The sequence below is a fragment of the Aquarana catesbeiana genome, linkage group LG06 (genome assembly GCF_042186555.1).
Source record: "Aquarana catesbeiana isolate 2022-GZ linkage group LG06, ASM4218655v1, whole genome shotgun sequence".
NCBI classification, from domain to species: domain Eukaryota; kingdom Metazoa; phylum Chordata; class Amphibia; order Anura; family Ranidae; genus Aquarana; species Aquarana catesbeiana.
In genome coordinates, this window is record NC_133329.1 from 56182531 (window position 1) to 56199817 (window position 17287).

General features: G+C 40.6%; 1 long non-coding RNA gene across 1 annotated transcript in view; it reads right to left on the bottom strand.

Annotated features, from left to right (window-relative positions):
* The window catches only part of LOC141147578 (uncharacterized), a 108772-nt gene extending 92112 nt beyond the window's left edge, over nucleotides 1–16660 (bottom strand). The window contains exons 1-2 of the long non-coding RNA XR_012245072.1: nucleotides 16574–16660; nucleotides 14283–14415 (exon numbers count right to left, since the gene is read on the bottom strand). This is a non-coding gene — a long non-coding RNA (uncharacterized lncRNA). The remainder of the gene's footprint in view (nucleotides 1–14282; nucleotides 14416–16573) is intronic.
* Nucleotides 16661–17287: the final 627 nt, after the last annotated feature.

Genomic DNA, 17287 nt, shown 5'->3' on the forward strand with positions numbered 1-17287 from the left:
GGACTGGCTCATAAGTTATGTCCGACTCGGAATCAGAAAGGGAATCTGAAAAAGAGAGCTCCCCGTTGCTCTCGTCGGCCTGGGACAGTATTTGGTACGCCTCCTCGGCGGAAAAGCTTCTTTTGGCCATGGTTGCTAAGCCTGCACTGATGAGGCGGCACTGATGAGCACAGATGGGCACTGAGGTGGCACAGAGGGGCACTGATGAGGTGGAACAGATGTGCACTAATGAGGTGGACAGATGTGCAGATGTGCACTGATGAGGTGGCACAGGTGGGCACTGATGAGGCGGCACAGGTGGGCACTGATGAGGCGGCACAGGTGGGCACTGATGAGGCGGCACAGGTGGGCACTGATGAGGCGGCACAGGTGGGCACTGATGAGGCGGCACAGGTGGGCACTGACGAGGTGGAACAGATGTGCACTGAGATTGCACAGATGTGCACTTATGAGGTGGAACAGATGTGCAGATGTGCACTGATGAGGCGGCACAGGTGGGCACTGATGAGGCGGCACAGGTGGGCACTGATGAGGCGGCACAGGTGGGCACTGACGAGGTGGAACAGATGTGCACTGAGATTGCACAGATGTGCACTTATGAGGTGGAACAGATGTGCAGATGTGCACTGATGAGGTGGCACAGGTGGGCACTGATGAGGCGGCACAGGTGGGCACTGATGAGGCGGCACAGGTGGGCACTGATGAGGCGGCACAGGTGGGCACTGATGAGGCGGCACAGGTGGGCACTGACGAGGTGGAACAGATGTGCACTGAGATTGCACAGATGTGCACTTATGAGGTGGCACAGCTGGGCACTGATGGGACGGCACAGATGGGGCGGCACAGATGGGGCGGCACAGATGGAGCGGCACAGATGGAGCGGCACAGATGGGCACTGATGAGGCGGCACAGATGTGCACTGAGGCAGCACAGATGTGCACTGATTGGCACAGGTGGGCACTGAGGTGGCACAGGTGGGCACTGATGAGGTGGCACAGGTGGGCACTGATGAGGTGGCACAGGTGGGCACTGATGAGGTGACACAGGTGGTCACTGATTGTGCAGATGTGCAGCTGGACACTAATCACCGCTGGGCAGACAGGTGGACACCGATTGGCACAGGTGGGCACCGATTGGCACAGGTGGGCACCGATTGGTACAGGTGGGCACCGATTGGCACAGGTGGGCACCGATTTGGCACAGGTGGGCACCGATTGGCACTGTACTGATGCTGCACTGTACTGATGGGGCACTGTATTGATGGGGCACTGTATTGATGGGGCACTGTGTTGATGGGCACTGTATTGATGGGCACTGTGGGCACTGTAGGCACAGTAAATGTTAATACAGACTCACAGATCGCTGACAGTTTCTCTCTCTCCTCACACGCTGTCTCTGTGTGAGGAGAGAGAACCGGCAATGAGAGATGATCTCAATTGTTTACATTGTAGATCATCTCTCATTGGAGGCAGCAATCGCGCTGTAAACGGCCGCTGTGATTGGCCGTTTACAGCGATCTGTGATTGGCTGTGTCCAAGGGACACGGCCAACACAGAATTTCCCCGTTGCGCGCTCGTGAGCGCGCACGGGGAGCGAGGAAAGGGGAGGCCGTCATATGACGGCCTCCCGGGAATTGACATCCGCGCTGAAGCCGTCATTCGGCTACGGCCGGATGTCAGGTGGTTAAAGAAACTTGTATTGTATAAGTTAAATGGTTACTCACAGAGCTCATAGCCCCACCCTTAGGAATTTGAGAGTGATGTGACACCCACTTTTTTAATAAGGAGGGGGGAATACTCATTGAGAGTCTGCATCTGTGGGACTACAAGACAAAAAAGAACCTTTCTGAATAAGAAAAGGAGGGGGTATGTTTTTTTGGGAGTAGAATGCCTGTAACAGAGTTTTTTGGCAGACATGCATTCCAGCAGATGTTGCAACAGACATTCACTCCAGTATACACAAGACATATACACAGTATGAGAATTGCTGTTATATCCACACACACATATCTTATTCTTGTAACATTTTGTTATTTTATTATTAAAACCAAAATTATCTTTTGATGCTGCTTTTATTTTTCCTAGGAATGAATTATATTTCACTAACCTGGAGGAATCATGGATTCTAAAAAAGAAGAAAGATGACAGTTCAACAAAAGAAAGAGTTAAAGAGAGAAGATTTATCATCATCACAGGATTCATCTTTTTCCTAGTGACAATTTTATCTGTGGTAAAATATATCACAAACTGTTCCAGCTATGCAGAGGTTAGTTAACAAGATTGAAGAATTACACAACAAAATCATTACATTATTCAGAGACAAAAGAGATCTAGACACTGATATCAATATAGATGATAAAAGTGATAAAGACATTGATATTAATACAGAGGACAAGAGTTTGATCTTAATACAAATGACAGAATATAATTCTAGATATGTTGATATTAATACAGCTGAAGAATTTTATGGATATGTATTTGTAGGACAGGGATATGATTGCTGTATAGAATTATATTTCATTCATAGTAATAATGTTGAGGTAAACGTTAAAATAGAATCCAAAACATATTTTGTTAAAATGCTGGGATCTTATAGGTTAAACAACAGAACCCGGAACTTTTGAATGTAATATATTGGGAAGGAGTTTTTGGTCAGTATTTGTAAAAGGTAACAATCTTTGAACATTTTTGAAGATAATGATAGTTTGCATTTGATATGTAAAACAAAAATATATGTACCTCAAGATTCATTGGTAACTTGGAAAAGGAATGATGAATTTTTGGGAAGTTTTCTTCACAGTTCTACTATGATAATTCATAAAGGAATTTATGGTAGTGTGAATTGGATCAATAATACATTTGTTTATCAACAAATGAGAGTATCTTTGAATGATACTGGTATATATGAATGTTGCATATCAATAGTAAATTATCCAATGAAATGTGCGAAGGCAAGTGTTGTTGTAAGGTCTCCTAGGAAAACTCCATGTGTTGGTAAGAAAAGTGTCTCAGCAAATCCATTTCAGATTAACCATTTCCAATCCAGAACTCTTTTGAGAGAGGGAAAGTTTGTCATTATATTGTGGAACTTTAATGTTTCAGAATGGAAAATTTCTACAAGGTTTCCACAATGTCAAGGACATTTGGTTAATATGGAATTGGGTATTGAAAGATGGTTTGGAATTAATAATAGAAATCATAACAGAAATAAGCGTGGTATTGTTGAAGGTATTTTAGGAGGGATTGGCACAATTGGGAGTATTACTAATAGTATGGACATTAATACTTTAAAGTCTGATCTTGAGACAGCTGGTTTAGTGGGTAGTAACGGGATTAAAATACAGAGAAATTTAAATGAAATTTTAGAAAATATGGTTATTAAAACAGCTAATATAATGGGTCAATCTATTTTACATCTTCAAAATATTACTCTTGATTTAATGTTAAGTGAACAACATTCTCATATTGCCAGAGCATGTTTAGAGATCCAGACTGAATATTCCACTAATTTTAAAATAATTGCACAAGCATTTCAGAGTGGAATAACCCCTCTTGGCATTTTACAGAATTTACCCAGAGAATATGTATATGCTATAAATCATACAGATTTATGGGTAAATAAATGGATAGGATGTAAACAGGATGTTTGTTATAGTTCTTCTATGATTCCAATAGCAGGACAAGAACAAATTTTGGTTCCAATCACTGTCTTGGGATTACCCGTCAGCAATACACAATTATTGTATTATAAATTACAGTATACAGATTTTGCATTTAACAATGAAAATTCTGAATTAGAACAATTAGATTTGTCATCATGTTTACAATTTCAGTCTAAAGTTATATGTTTACCTAATCAAGATAAAAGTATTTTTCATTCTTGTTATCATAATCATACATTATGTTCAGCAAGAATAGAAAAAGTTGAAACAATTTCTGAATTAATTACTCGTGTAGATAAAAAGAAAGTTTGTTTCCAGATCATGTCAGATACAGAAAGGGTTAAAACTTTTTTCTCTTCTTGTACAAATACAGAAAACCTAAATCAAGGCTTGTATTGTATAGAAGGAGACATTGTAGCAATAAGTATTAATGGGTTTAGAACAAATTTAACAAATATGCTTATGAAAAATATAAGTGCTCTTCCCACACAATATAATATATCTCAGATAGATGAATTTCCTTGGGAAGAATGGGCAAATGTAATTCATAAGGATAAAGGTTTATTGATAGCTTTGGCTAAGGAACTTCAGAATGCAGAAATATTGTTTAAACATGAACAAGATAATTTGCAAGAGATATCTCATCAATGGTCAGAATTTTCAGGAAGTAATTGGTGGAAAAAATTCAGTAACAGTGTATCAATTTGGGGAAAAACTTCAATAACCTCAGCAGCAGGAAATATTTTATCACATCCTATAGTTATTCTTTTTATTATTATTATGTTATTCATTATATTCCAGTTATGTTTGATGTTTAGAATGAAAAAATTATATTATCGAATTAGAAATGAAATCAAGAAAGGAGATGATTTATTGCAAAATAAACTTAAGAGAAAGATGGGTTTTGGTATTGCAGACTCGGTTGGTGATGGAAATACATTTGGAGTTATTGGATCAAAGTCAGTATGAATGGGACATGTATGTTATGAATGGATAAAATATGATTGTTATTCATATTTCAGAGGGGAATGTTATATTCTTAATATCTAAATTTTAATTGGCTTTATTAAAAAGAATATGCATTTTCCATATTTGTGTGAATGATAGGACTTTGAGCTAGTGATATCCAGATGACGACTCATTGACTGAAAATGCAGGTCAAGACCCTGTCAGAATTTGATGGATTTTGTAAATAATATATGTATGGGTTGAAAACCTTCCTATGTAACCAATACTCTGTTTGATTTATGCGTTTATGTTTTAAGTGGTCTTATAGGCTCTCTCATATATATCCTGTTTCATGTTTAGAGGGTTGGTTAAAGTGAAACAGATGTTAAAGAGGCTTGTATATCTACTCTAGCCCCCACTCTTAGGAAGGAGGAGAAAGGGGAGTGTATGGGAGGGATTTGTGTTTGGGCGCGAATTTGAAAGACTGAGTTCATATAGATACAAGGAATCCAGTCTTCTGCCTCTGCACACACATCTTCTGCTTCCAAGCCACATATACCTATTCAAGACACAGCTCTCCTATGCACACAGAATTCCTTCCAGGACACAAGAAGTTAATCGGCCATCTTGAAGAGTTTATTCAAAGGGAAGCACATGGTCTAATGACTTTAAGAACTTTTTTCAGATCTTTGAAACAAATGAACTATATTTGAACATTTTTTCCTATATGAAACAATACTAATTCTGAATATGAATGTACTATTTTTGTAAGTATTTTCCAAGTTTATGTGTGTACAATAAAACACACAGTTTGATTTAAGCAGACTCAAGCAGAAATAATTCCAAAATTCGTCTCACGAGAAATCATCATTATTGAAGGCTTTTTATACAATATTAAGCCATTTATTTCAGTATCAAACATTTTTCTTTCGGCCTCTAGAACACCATTGTTTAGGCTATATGCATTTTCACACATTTTTTTGGGCCTACTTGGATGCCAAATATTTGTTTGTGTAGATGGGTTTGTTACTAGAATGAAATGCCAACTAAATTGTGTGTAAGGAAGGGACACTAAGCAGCTGTTTTCACATCTGGACACTGGAGCACTAGTGTGGGACCCCAGAACACCATTTTTATTAGGGGGGCCACACAGGTGCTCCAGTGTATACTATAGGGGGGCTACATCTGTGAAGCTTGTACCAAACAGGTAAAGTATTGCAGCTTGACAAAGGCCAATAAAAAATATACATCTTGGAACTCGGCTAAAATAGACAATTGTACCCCACTTCCAGGCAATGTTTCCTATTTCTAGTTCTGCCATCAAATATCTGTGTGCTAATTATACCATTTTTGTTTTACATAGGGGAGAAAAGACTCGGAGGACACCCCTCATCCCAGGAGAACACAGACCCCCACCTATGGAAGAAGGTGAAATACCCCAAACCCAAGAAGAAGAGCAGGAGGAAGAAGAAGATGTGGTGGAGATTGGCACCACAACAGGTGAGTGTCTGCGACCACAGGCTCAGGTAAAAGAGATGGATGGTGGCAGATTTTTGAGACCTTTTTTTTTTTCTTTATCTCTTTTTAGGTGATCGTGATGTGAGGGATAGAGAACGCTTTACTTCTGAAAGTGCCCAGATCCTGATCGGGGAGATCATGGGGTGTAATTCCGAACTGCAAAACATCCAGCAAAAAATCAATGATGTGATTAAAAAAAATAATAACATCATTGATGTTTTGGGGCGAATTTAAACCCCACAAAATCACTTGTTTTATTGTGGTCCAATCTTTTAAAATTTTTTGCAATGTTTTGAAAAGCCAAATTTGGAGGATGCATACAGTGTGCCAACATGTGCTATCTGCCATCACGGGAGATCAATGGACGCGTTTTGGGGGTGCAACCCCTTCCTCAATTATAAAGTAGCATTGAGGAAGGGCTTGCTCCCCCAAAGCACGTCCCTTGATCCCCCCTGATGGCAGATAGCACATGTTGACATTCGTAAATTGGTGTGCATCTTCCAAATTTGGCTTTTCCAGGGGTGATTTCCCCCCATCTGAACGCTATATCAAACCCAGTTCCTAAATACTGATGTCTGATATAGCCTTCAGGTTTTACCTAATGTGAACTTTGTAAGTTCAAGTTTTTTGGCTTTCTTGTTGGTTTTACACAGGCCTGTTTTATCCGAAATGGATATTTCGATTTTTGACAATGCTACTGCAAAAATTGTTATACAACAAACATGTTGGTTTGTTTTAAAAACCTTTGGTAAATGCACATGTGATTGTGCAGGTATAAAAAAGTGGCTTACTCAAGAATGTGTGGATTATTGTCTCAACACTACAACACTTTTGGGGTGATGTAATTGCTGTTTTATGCAAAAATGGGGGTTATTTCCTAAGGACAAATCCACTTTACACTACAAGTGCAGGTTCAGTGCAGTTGCAAGTGCACTTGGAGTGAAATGTGTTTTTGCATGTAGGAAATACCAGCCAACAGTGCTTTGTATAATAAGTTTACACAATCACGACATTTTCTGGACTCCACACATTTCTGTCAGGGTCAGCTAAAACAAACACAAGCAGTAAATGTCCACAAAGAATTTCTTTTTTTTTTTTATTTGAAAAAGGCTTCACATATTGTCTGGCATATTGATAGCCCCCGCAAAGAACTCCAGGTAGCGTAACCGGACATCACGGGCACTCAGGGAGGGCAAGCCAGGACGGCCACTTTCAAGTGCCGTCAGTGTTGTTGAATGTAGGATTCCGGCCTCAGGCCCAACTGAGCCAGCATAGTTGGCAGAATGTTTTCTTAAAAAATTATGGAGAACACAGCACGCCAGTATTATATGGTTCTGTTTATACTCCGCCATATGGATGGGTGTCAGAAATAGTCGGAACCGGCTGGCCAGGATTCCAAATGTGTTCTCCACCACTCTTCGGGCTCTGGCCAGCCGGTAATTAAAAACCCTCTGTTCCGGGGTGAGGGTCCTCATCGGGAATGGCCGCATCAGGTGGTCCCCCAGCGCAAACGCTTCATCAGCAACGAATACAAATGGGAGACCTTCCACATTGTCCTCTGGAGTTGGCAAGTCCAAGCTGCCATTCTGGAGACACCTGTAGAACTCCGTCTGGGCGATCACTCCACCATCGGACATCCGGCCATTCTTCCCCACGTCCACATACAAGAAGTCGTAATTAGCCGACACCACCGCCAACATCACTATACTATTAAACCCCTTGTAATTATAATAGTACGACCCCGAGTTGGGTGGTGGGACGATGTGGACGTGTTTCCCATCAATTGCCCCTCCGCAGTTAGGAAAGTCCCACCGCTGGGCAAAGTGGGAGGCCACAGTCTGCCATTCCTGTGGCGTGGAAGGAAACTGTTGAGGAAAAAACAATAAACATTACTATTTTTTCACAGAAACATGGCAAGCAGATTATACACAAACATTATGGGGCAACCTCCAGATAGCATTTATTAAGGGGAATTTAACAACGCCAAAGTATAAGGTACACCTATCATATTCCCCCTCCCCCCCTCTCATGGGCCATTTCTAACATTGTAGGGGGGGAACTCTTGGACAGGTAACCCTCTTCACTTCATTGAGAGATGAATGCCTAAATAATGGGTATTACTTGGAACAGCCCCTCCTTAGTTACACTATTGGCAGCCCACTGGACAGGTAAGAAGTGTCATAATACAAAGATATAAATACACACTGTACACATTTGAGGACATTTGGACATTCTGCTATTACAAAAACTTTAAACAGTACCATTGAAAAGTATCCAGGCAGGCCCTTGCACTACATGCTTTGGGGAATTCATTCATAAATCTGAGCACTAAAGAGGTGGGTATAGTGTGTATGGGTTTGGCAAAGTCAGCAGATAGATGATTGAGGATAGATAGAGAATTGGAATCAGCTGACTTAGCAGTTGGGGGAGGGAGGGTTACTAAAAATTATTTGGGGACACCACAAAAAAAAGCCTCTGCCACTCTGCCTGAATTTAAATCAAAAATAACATTACCAAACATTTTAGGGGGTGTTTGGGGTAAAGCATTACTATGGAGCTGATAAAATACATTGTTAAGTGACTACATGAGGTGAATATAGGGCAGGAGACACCATGCTGGGGAGGTTAGTGAAGGGCAAATATGTATGAAGGACCGAAAATAATAATTACATAAAAATCCAGCATGCATGAGGACAAAGGGGACATTCACAGCATATTACAATCATGGTAATTAGGGAATGAGGAGAGAAATAAAATATATTATCAAACATTCAATACAATAAAATGTGATATAAAAGGATAAAAATCTTACCTTCATATATTCCTTCTGCAGGACCTGTATGATGGCAGAACAGGTCTCTGGGATAATGATCCCCAGAGCCTGGGGGGAGATGCCTGTCGAGAACTTTAAGTCCTGCAGACTTCTCCCTGTGGCCAAATACCGCAAGGTAGCGACCAACCTCTGCTCCGGAGTGATGGCTTGCCTCATGCAGGTATCCTGCCTGCTGATATAGGGGGTCAGCGAAGCCAACAAACGGTGAAACACGGGGTCCGTCATCCTGAGAAAGTTCCTGAAATCATCAGGATTATTCTCACGGATCTCACGGAGCAAAGGCATATGAGAGAACTGGTCACGCTGAAGCAACCAATTCTTGGTCCATGAACTCCTCCCCACCCTGTTCATGGACTGGACTTATGTCAAGGTCAGGACCCCAACACCAAGCCCCCGCACAGCACGAACTCTACGAGGAGTACGCATACGAAACATGGCTAGAAAACGGTCGGCTACTCAGAACGTAGTAACAGAACGCACTGAAGAACAGCAAGGCCTGTGAAGAGCGACCTGAAAAACAGCAACGAGCAGGCAAGATCACACAGGAAACTCTGATACGAACTGACTGCACGCACTGAAGAGCAGATACAAACCCACAAGCACAAACTGAACGGCAGAAAACGATCTGAAAGCCACGAGTCTGAAAAAGCGCGAATCGTCTCTCACCAAACTTTTACTAACACGAGATTAGCAAAAGGAGCCCAAAGGGTGCCGCGCTTGGTTCTGAACCGGCCTTTTCTAGTCTCGTCGTACGTGGTGTACGTGACCGCGTGGTTGGCGATCGGAAATTCCGACAACTTTGTGCGACCGTGTGTAGGCAAAACAAGTTTGAGCCAACATCCGTCGGAAAAAATCCTAGGATTTTGTTGTCGGGAAGGTCCGAACAAAGTCCGACCGTGTGTACGCCCTATTAGAGTGATGGAAGTATACTTAATCAATAAATAAAGGATATTTCACAAATTATAAAAAACAAATGATGCATGTGCCAAAGTGAAATGTTATTCACTAAAATGAATCTCCCAGAGTGAAGTATATCCAAAACGTGCAAATGATCAAATAAATGTTTTAAAACAAAGATATTTCATAGATATTTATTCACATTGCACATAGGTTGGACGTGTCTTTTTTCGACCTCACCTACTATGTAAAAATGTAACATTATAATAGTGGCTAGTATGTGCATAAGTGCCTGTAACTAATCAAGATACAAAATTGTGCAACTTAAATTCATACGTTGATACAATTAGGAATTGAGGCTGGGTATAAGGTTGGTTGATTAAGGAAGTATGTGTGCCTTATTATTAATTAACTGAGTGCCTTTCCCAGCCTTACCTACTGTACATATCATTCCAAGATAATCCATCTCAGAGTACAAAATCTCATCTGGAAAAATCTAGATTGGAATACGATCTATTTCTCACGGAGTCAGTTGATAAATCCCTCAAACGCTCCAAACACAATTTCTACATGAATACAAACAAACCAGGTACATATTTGGCTCGGGCATTAAATTCAACTAACAAATCTTTCAAACCAATACTTTTGAAATTATCAAAAAATGTTTACACTTGTAATCCAGTTAAAATAGTCCATAAATTTCACTCACATCTCGCAACTTTATACAAGACAAACAATGAATTTAATCCTACAGAGGCTGAATCCTTCTTCTCAAAAATAACCTTACCTGAGTTATCTCAAAATCAAAAAAGCAGTTTGGATGAGCCTATAACTATAGATGAAGTTGCTAACGCCATAAAAGACCTAAAACTTAATAAAAGACCAGGCCCAGACGGCTACTCGGCTTTATACTATAAAACATTCTCAGAAATACTCTCTCCCATTCTCACTGAAACTTTTAACAAACTTCTAGATGGACATTCTTTTCGGCAAGAAACACTAATGGCAATTGTTTGTATGATCCCAAAACCCCTTTCTGATGATACTTCCTGTGTGAATTATCGGCCTATCTCTCTGTTAAACCTCGATATTAAATTATTAGCAAAAATAATAGCAAAACGCCTCAATAGCATTATAGGAAAATTAATACATAGAGATCAAGTAGGCTTCATGCCAAATAGACAGGCAGGCGATAATATACGCAGGGCAGTGTTATTGGCACATATTGCTAAAAAACGGAAAATCCCTTTATGTTTTCTATCTCTCGATATTAAGAGGGCATTTGACACAGTATCCTGGCAATATATGCAATATTCATTACAAAAATGGGGTTTTGGACCCCACTTTTTAACATGGATCAAAGCATTATATAATAAACCCAAAGCCTATATAAAATATGCTGGATACAAATCTGAAGCCTTTAATATCGAAAGAGGTACCCGACAGGGTTGCCCATTATCTCCCTTATTATTCGCCCTTATACTCGAACCCATGGCCCAATACATCAGAACAAACCAGACTATAACTGGCATTGAAGTAGGAGGTATTACACACAAATTATGTATATTTGCAGACGATATATTACTTTTTCTATCATCACCACAGGTCTCTGGTCCTAACTTAAAACCAGCTCTTGATGGGTTTGCAGTCCTATCCGGCCTTATGATTAATCCTAAGAAATGCCTAGTGCTTAATATTTCGCTCACAAACATGGAATTGATCCCGGCTAGGGCTGCACTCCCATTCACATGGGCAGAAAAATCAATCCCATATCTTGGAATTCATTTAACAGCATCTCATTCTGACTTATTCTCAACCAATTATCCTCCTGTATTAAGACAGATCACAAATCTAATAAAACAATGGTCGCAACTTCCTTTATCCTGGATAGGGAAGATTAATGCAATCAAAATGACTATTCTACCCAAATTGCTTTATCTATTCAGAGTCCTCCCTATTCCAATTCCTTCCTATTTTTTGAGAATAGTACAAAAAAGAGCAACTTCGTTTATATGGGGCTCTTCTAAACCACGTATACCTATACACACACTACATCTTCCCAAAAATAAAGGAGGCCTGGGATACCCTAATTTTACTAACTACTACAGAGCAGCACATTTGGCCAGTCTGTCCAAATACCATGCAAAACAGGAAATCCCATTATGGGTATTTATAGAGGCTTCAGAAAATGACCCTCTATTAATATCAAATTTATTATGGCTTGATCCTAAAGACCGCTTTAAAATTCATAATCCCATAACTAAACACTTCTTATCTCTCTGGGATAAACTAAAAACCAAATATCAGTTACAATCTCCACACAATCCTCTCCTTTCTTTTATCAGAAATCCGGCCTTTTATCCGGCATGGATCTACCCAAATTCTTTTAAAGCTTGGACAACATCAGGCATTCAGACACTAAATGACTTCATAGCATCTAAATCATTCCTTTCATTCCCATCGCTTAGAGAAAAATATGATCTACCAAACTCTGAGATATTTAGATATCTCCAAATCAAAAATTTCTATACACCATTCCTAAAGGGGGATACACCATTATCCCAATTATCCATTTTTGAATCAATCTGTACAAAAGATCCATTTGCTAAAGGTACAATTTCATCACTTTATAATCAATTATATGGAGTAGCAAATCTTAATAGACCCTCTTACGTTCAGAGGTGGGAGGAGGACCTGGGACGAACTTTAGAAGACACGGACTGGTCTAACATATGGCTCACATCTAAGTCATCTTCACCCAACATCTTAGCACTGGAGACAAATTATAAAGTCCTAACTCGCTGGTACCTTGTACCCGCTAGAGTGGCAAAATATTCACCTAATACCTCAGCTCTTTGTTTTCGAGGATGCCCAGAAATAGGCACATATTTACACATATGGTGGACATGCCCAGTAATCCAAACCTTCTGGAAGGAAGTCTTCGTGATTGCATCTAAAATATTTAAAAAAATAATACAACCAGATCCATATTTAACTTTACTTAATCTAAAACCAGAATGGTTAACACTCTCTCAATTCAAACTTATGATCCAACTAATAACGGCTGCAAAACAAACAGTGGCCAAGGCATGGAAATCTCCTACATTGGTACTAGCAGAAACAATTCACAGAATGAATAATACAATGTCCCATGCTAAGATGGTAGCCATCGATCAAAATCAAATTCCAAAATTTGAAAAACTTTGGCATCCTTGGATAAAACAACAGTTCCTGTCAAACTTCAATGACTCTGTCCTGTTGCCATGGTAACAGATTAAATGACTTACAGAGACACCCATTCTAAGGCTTCAAAGAGAACTAAAAAGAATAATAAACTGACGAGCGGGACAACCTTGTGGACCATACCTCTACCTTTCAACCCTTTTTCTTCTTTCTCTTTCCTTTTCTCCACCTTACGATTAAAGCTCATTATCAGAATTTATTTGACCTATATACACTCTACTTGTAAACAATATGTATAGTAGGTATAAATCATTTAAATACCTACAAAAGTAACTAAGGAAATGATATATATCTTTAATTTAGGTTTACGTGAACCCAATGTTTAATATTTGAAATTTCATGATATTTACCTATATAAACCCTACTGTAAAACAATGAGCTTACTTTATAGATCCTTGTAAACTTACTTTATGTATCTTTATAACATTGTATACTCAATAAACTTCTTTTGACAAGGAAAAAAGAACCAGCAGTATTGTAATGCTTCCAAGAGCTGTGATGTAATACTGAAATCAGAGCCTACCATTTCATGCTCAGTAATGTGTCTGTGTAACCCCTCCAGGTATTTATTACCTCTCACAGAGATCACAGAGGATCCTGCCTAAATTGGCCCTACTATGTGTATGTATGAATGTGAGTTAGGAACCTTAGATTGTAAGCTACTTGAGGGCAGGGACTGATGTGAATGTATATTATGTAAGTAAAGTGCTGCGTAAATTGACAGCGCTATACAAGTACCTGAAATAAATATATAAAATCACAGTACTCCCCCTGACAATGCCTTCATCTGCTTTTTTCTCCAGACGGTTGGCACCATCTTTGTTCAGAGATTATCCAGGGCTACTATCTACTTTCTGGAGATGCTGGCTCAGAGATGACACAGTTATGTAAATCCTGGTGTCTATGCAGGTCTTAGAGGTGTTCACAAACATCTGACACAGTTGAGCCCCTGCTGCAGCTTCTCACCTTATCACTTGCTACAAAGTTACAATGTTCTGATCACTAGGGGAGAGGAGACTGAGGAAATGCTTCCCCTAGCCTGCAGCAGATTGACGACCTCAGCTCAGCCTAGACAAAATCACCTGACAGGAACTTACATTACAGATTTGAATTATATGTGTATACCTGAAATGTGCTGAAGATGTTGGTGTGGTAGACGAGTGATATTCTGAAGGAACTTACCCAACTATATTGGCGGTAGTCTCCCTGATGAGAAAGCCTGTTATTTGCCCGTTCCGTTGATCCGAAGAGAAAGAGAAAGCTGTACCTCCACCAATGCCAAACTCGTTAGAGAAGGAAGAGCGCCGCGACTGAACTGAAAGGTGCAAGAGAGAAGAGCGGTCAGACAGGGAGGAGTCTCCTATAGGCACAGCTTACCAAAACGAGATCCCTGCACTCAATGTCTTGGTCTGTACACCAGCTGTGCCCATTATGAGAGGTTCCTACCATCCCTGTGCTGAGTTCCCAGGTCTGTATACCTGATGTGCCCATTATGAGAGGTTCCCACCATCCCTGTGCCAAGTTCCTGGGTCTGTACCCCTGCAGTGCCCATTATGAGGGGTTCCCACTATCCTGCACTGAGTTTCCAGGTCTGTACACCTGCTGTGCCCATTAAGAGGGGCTCTTGATGACAAGGATTCCAAACACATATAATGGTTTTATGTATGTAGCAATAACTCTCGGTGGAGCTGCTGGTTTATTATTGGGCCTGTCCTCTATTCTTTTCACCCCTCGTAAGTTGTTCAATCCCCTTGACACAGCTGTAGTGCAGTGTTGTAATGATATGAGTACCAACTTTAACCCACAATATACACTTATATTTATATTTACCTCTACCTGGGTGCTTGTAGCTCCACCTGCAGGAGAAATAACAACACTGCACACAAACTTCTGTAATAACCAAAATAACTTCTTTTTTGGGTAAATGATATATTTTATATAAAGAGTTATTACAGTGACTACACTATCACACCAATGTAGTGTAACAGTATAGTAAATAGTTATGACAGTCTTGGTGACATACACAAATATATCTAAATATATATTTATACCAGGGAGCTCCCCCTGCTCTAAACCGTAAAGTCACTACCCTTTGTAACTAGATGCAGGGCCCTGCAATAAAAGAGATATGCCCCGTACACACGGTCGGACATTGATCGGACATTCCGACAACAAAATCCTAGGATTTTTTCCGACGGATGTTGGCTCAAACTTGTCTTGCATACACACAGTCACACAAAGTTGTCGGAAAATCCGATCGTTCTGAACGCGCTGACGTAAAACACGTACGTCGGGACTATAAATGGGGCAGTGGCCAATAGCTTTCATCTCTTATAAAATTTCATAGCCTGCTCTCAAACTTTGTGTGTTGGAAAATCCGATGGAAAATGTGTGATGGAGCCTACACACGGTCGGAATTTCCGACAACAAGGTCCTATCACACATTTTCCGTTGGAAAATCTGTGTACGGGGCAATAGTCTTGACGTCTTCAATCTTCGCTAGCTATGAAATGGTAATTGTAATCCACAGAGAGTTCTTCTGAGGTGTTGCGCAGTGTAAGGTAATACAAAAAAGGCAATTGTAATCAAGCAAACTGATTAAGTGTTCTTATACGAAGAAGACAGACATCTAGTGTCAGCTCTTGAATATTGCAGTCTAAGCAAATGTAATATTTTCCAACTCAACTTGTTCCGTGGGACTATCGGTCCCAGCAACAATCTGTAAAAGTTCTAAGTGTGTGTGTAGTATTAAACAAACTTCCGGGTGTTAACCCTCTCACCACACGGGATCCGGCAGATGGATGTCTCCGTTTCAGCAGTTCTCCATCCGTATGGAGCCACCACCATGCCGTCACACTGTTCCGTTTACTAAAGACCAGGAGTCCTCGGTTACCTCCCCCACGGGTCTCCGGAACAATCACTTCTGCTGCTTCAGCACACTGTAATACGATGGCAGGATCCTTGCTGCTGCTCTGCTCCTTCACAAGGTAGGCTGCAACCCTGTGGGACACACACACACCCACAGAGTTCTGCTGGCAGGCCACACGTCCTAGGAACAAGAGGCCTAAGATGGCCGCTCCCAAACCTTTTACACCCTCCCATAATGCAGTTCAGTTCTTCTCTTGTCCAGGAGCATTGTGGGTAGGTCGTAGTTTACATTCAGAAGTAAACAATCAATCACTTCCATGTCACTTCTCTTAATCATGAAACATAAAAGTGTTGTACCTTTTTAATTGTCCACTAGATGGCACTAGATCAACTTATACCTTTATAACACACTTATGACTAAAAACAAAAGTTGTCAGCGCTACATGTACCTCATGAAGTAATGCATAAAGTGTCAGCACTAGATAAATAGTGGGAAAAAAATCACTATCAGTCATCATCATTAAACATCCTCATTAACCAATCATCAACAATCACAATCCACTAGTACAATAGATGTATAGGGTGCTGTAATAACCCATACTCACCACTCAAAGCTGCTGTGGAGCCCAGCAAGAAGCACACACACAGGAGGGTCAGCATCCTGGTATTTTTAAGTTATCACCCTAGAAGATATGGATTATATTAATACAATTTACTGTAAACCAAAACCATAATTCATACAACAATTCAGACCTTTACTGGGAGTACCACTTGTTATCTTAGACCAGTCATTCTCAACCAGGGTCCCTTCAGAGGTTGCTAGGGATTCTTTAGTGTGGCTGACTGACCTCCCATCTAACAGAACCCCTAAAACATTAGGGCAAATGCCACTTGTCAAAGCCAGCAGCATGACTACAATTATTTTTTTTAGCTGTGTGTAAGGGTGGCAGTCTGGGCACAAACATAAGGGGTGTATTCTTCCCACTGACCACCAATGTAAGGAGCATTCTTCCCACTGACCACCAATGTAAGAAGCATTCTTCCCTTTGTTCACCAATATAAAGAGGATTCTTCCCACTGATCACCAATATAAGGAGGATTCTTCCCACTGATCACCAATATAAGGAGGATTCTTCCCACTGACCAACAGTGTAAGGAGCATTCTTCCCACTGACCATCAATGTAAGGAGCACTCTGCTTTATGATCACCAATGTAAGGAGCATTCTGCTTTCTGACCACCAATGTAAGGAGCATTCTTTCCAAAGACTGCCAATGTAAGGAGCATTCTTCCCAAAGACCACCAATGTAAGGAGCACTC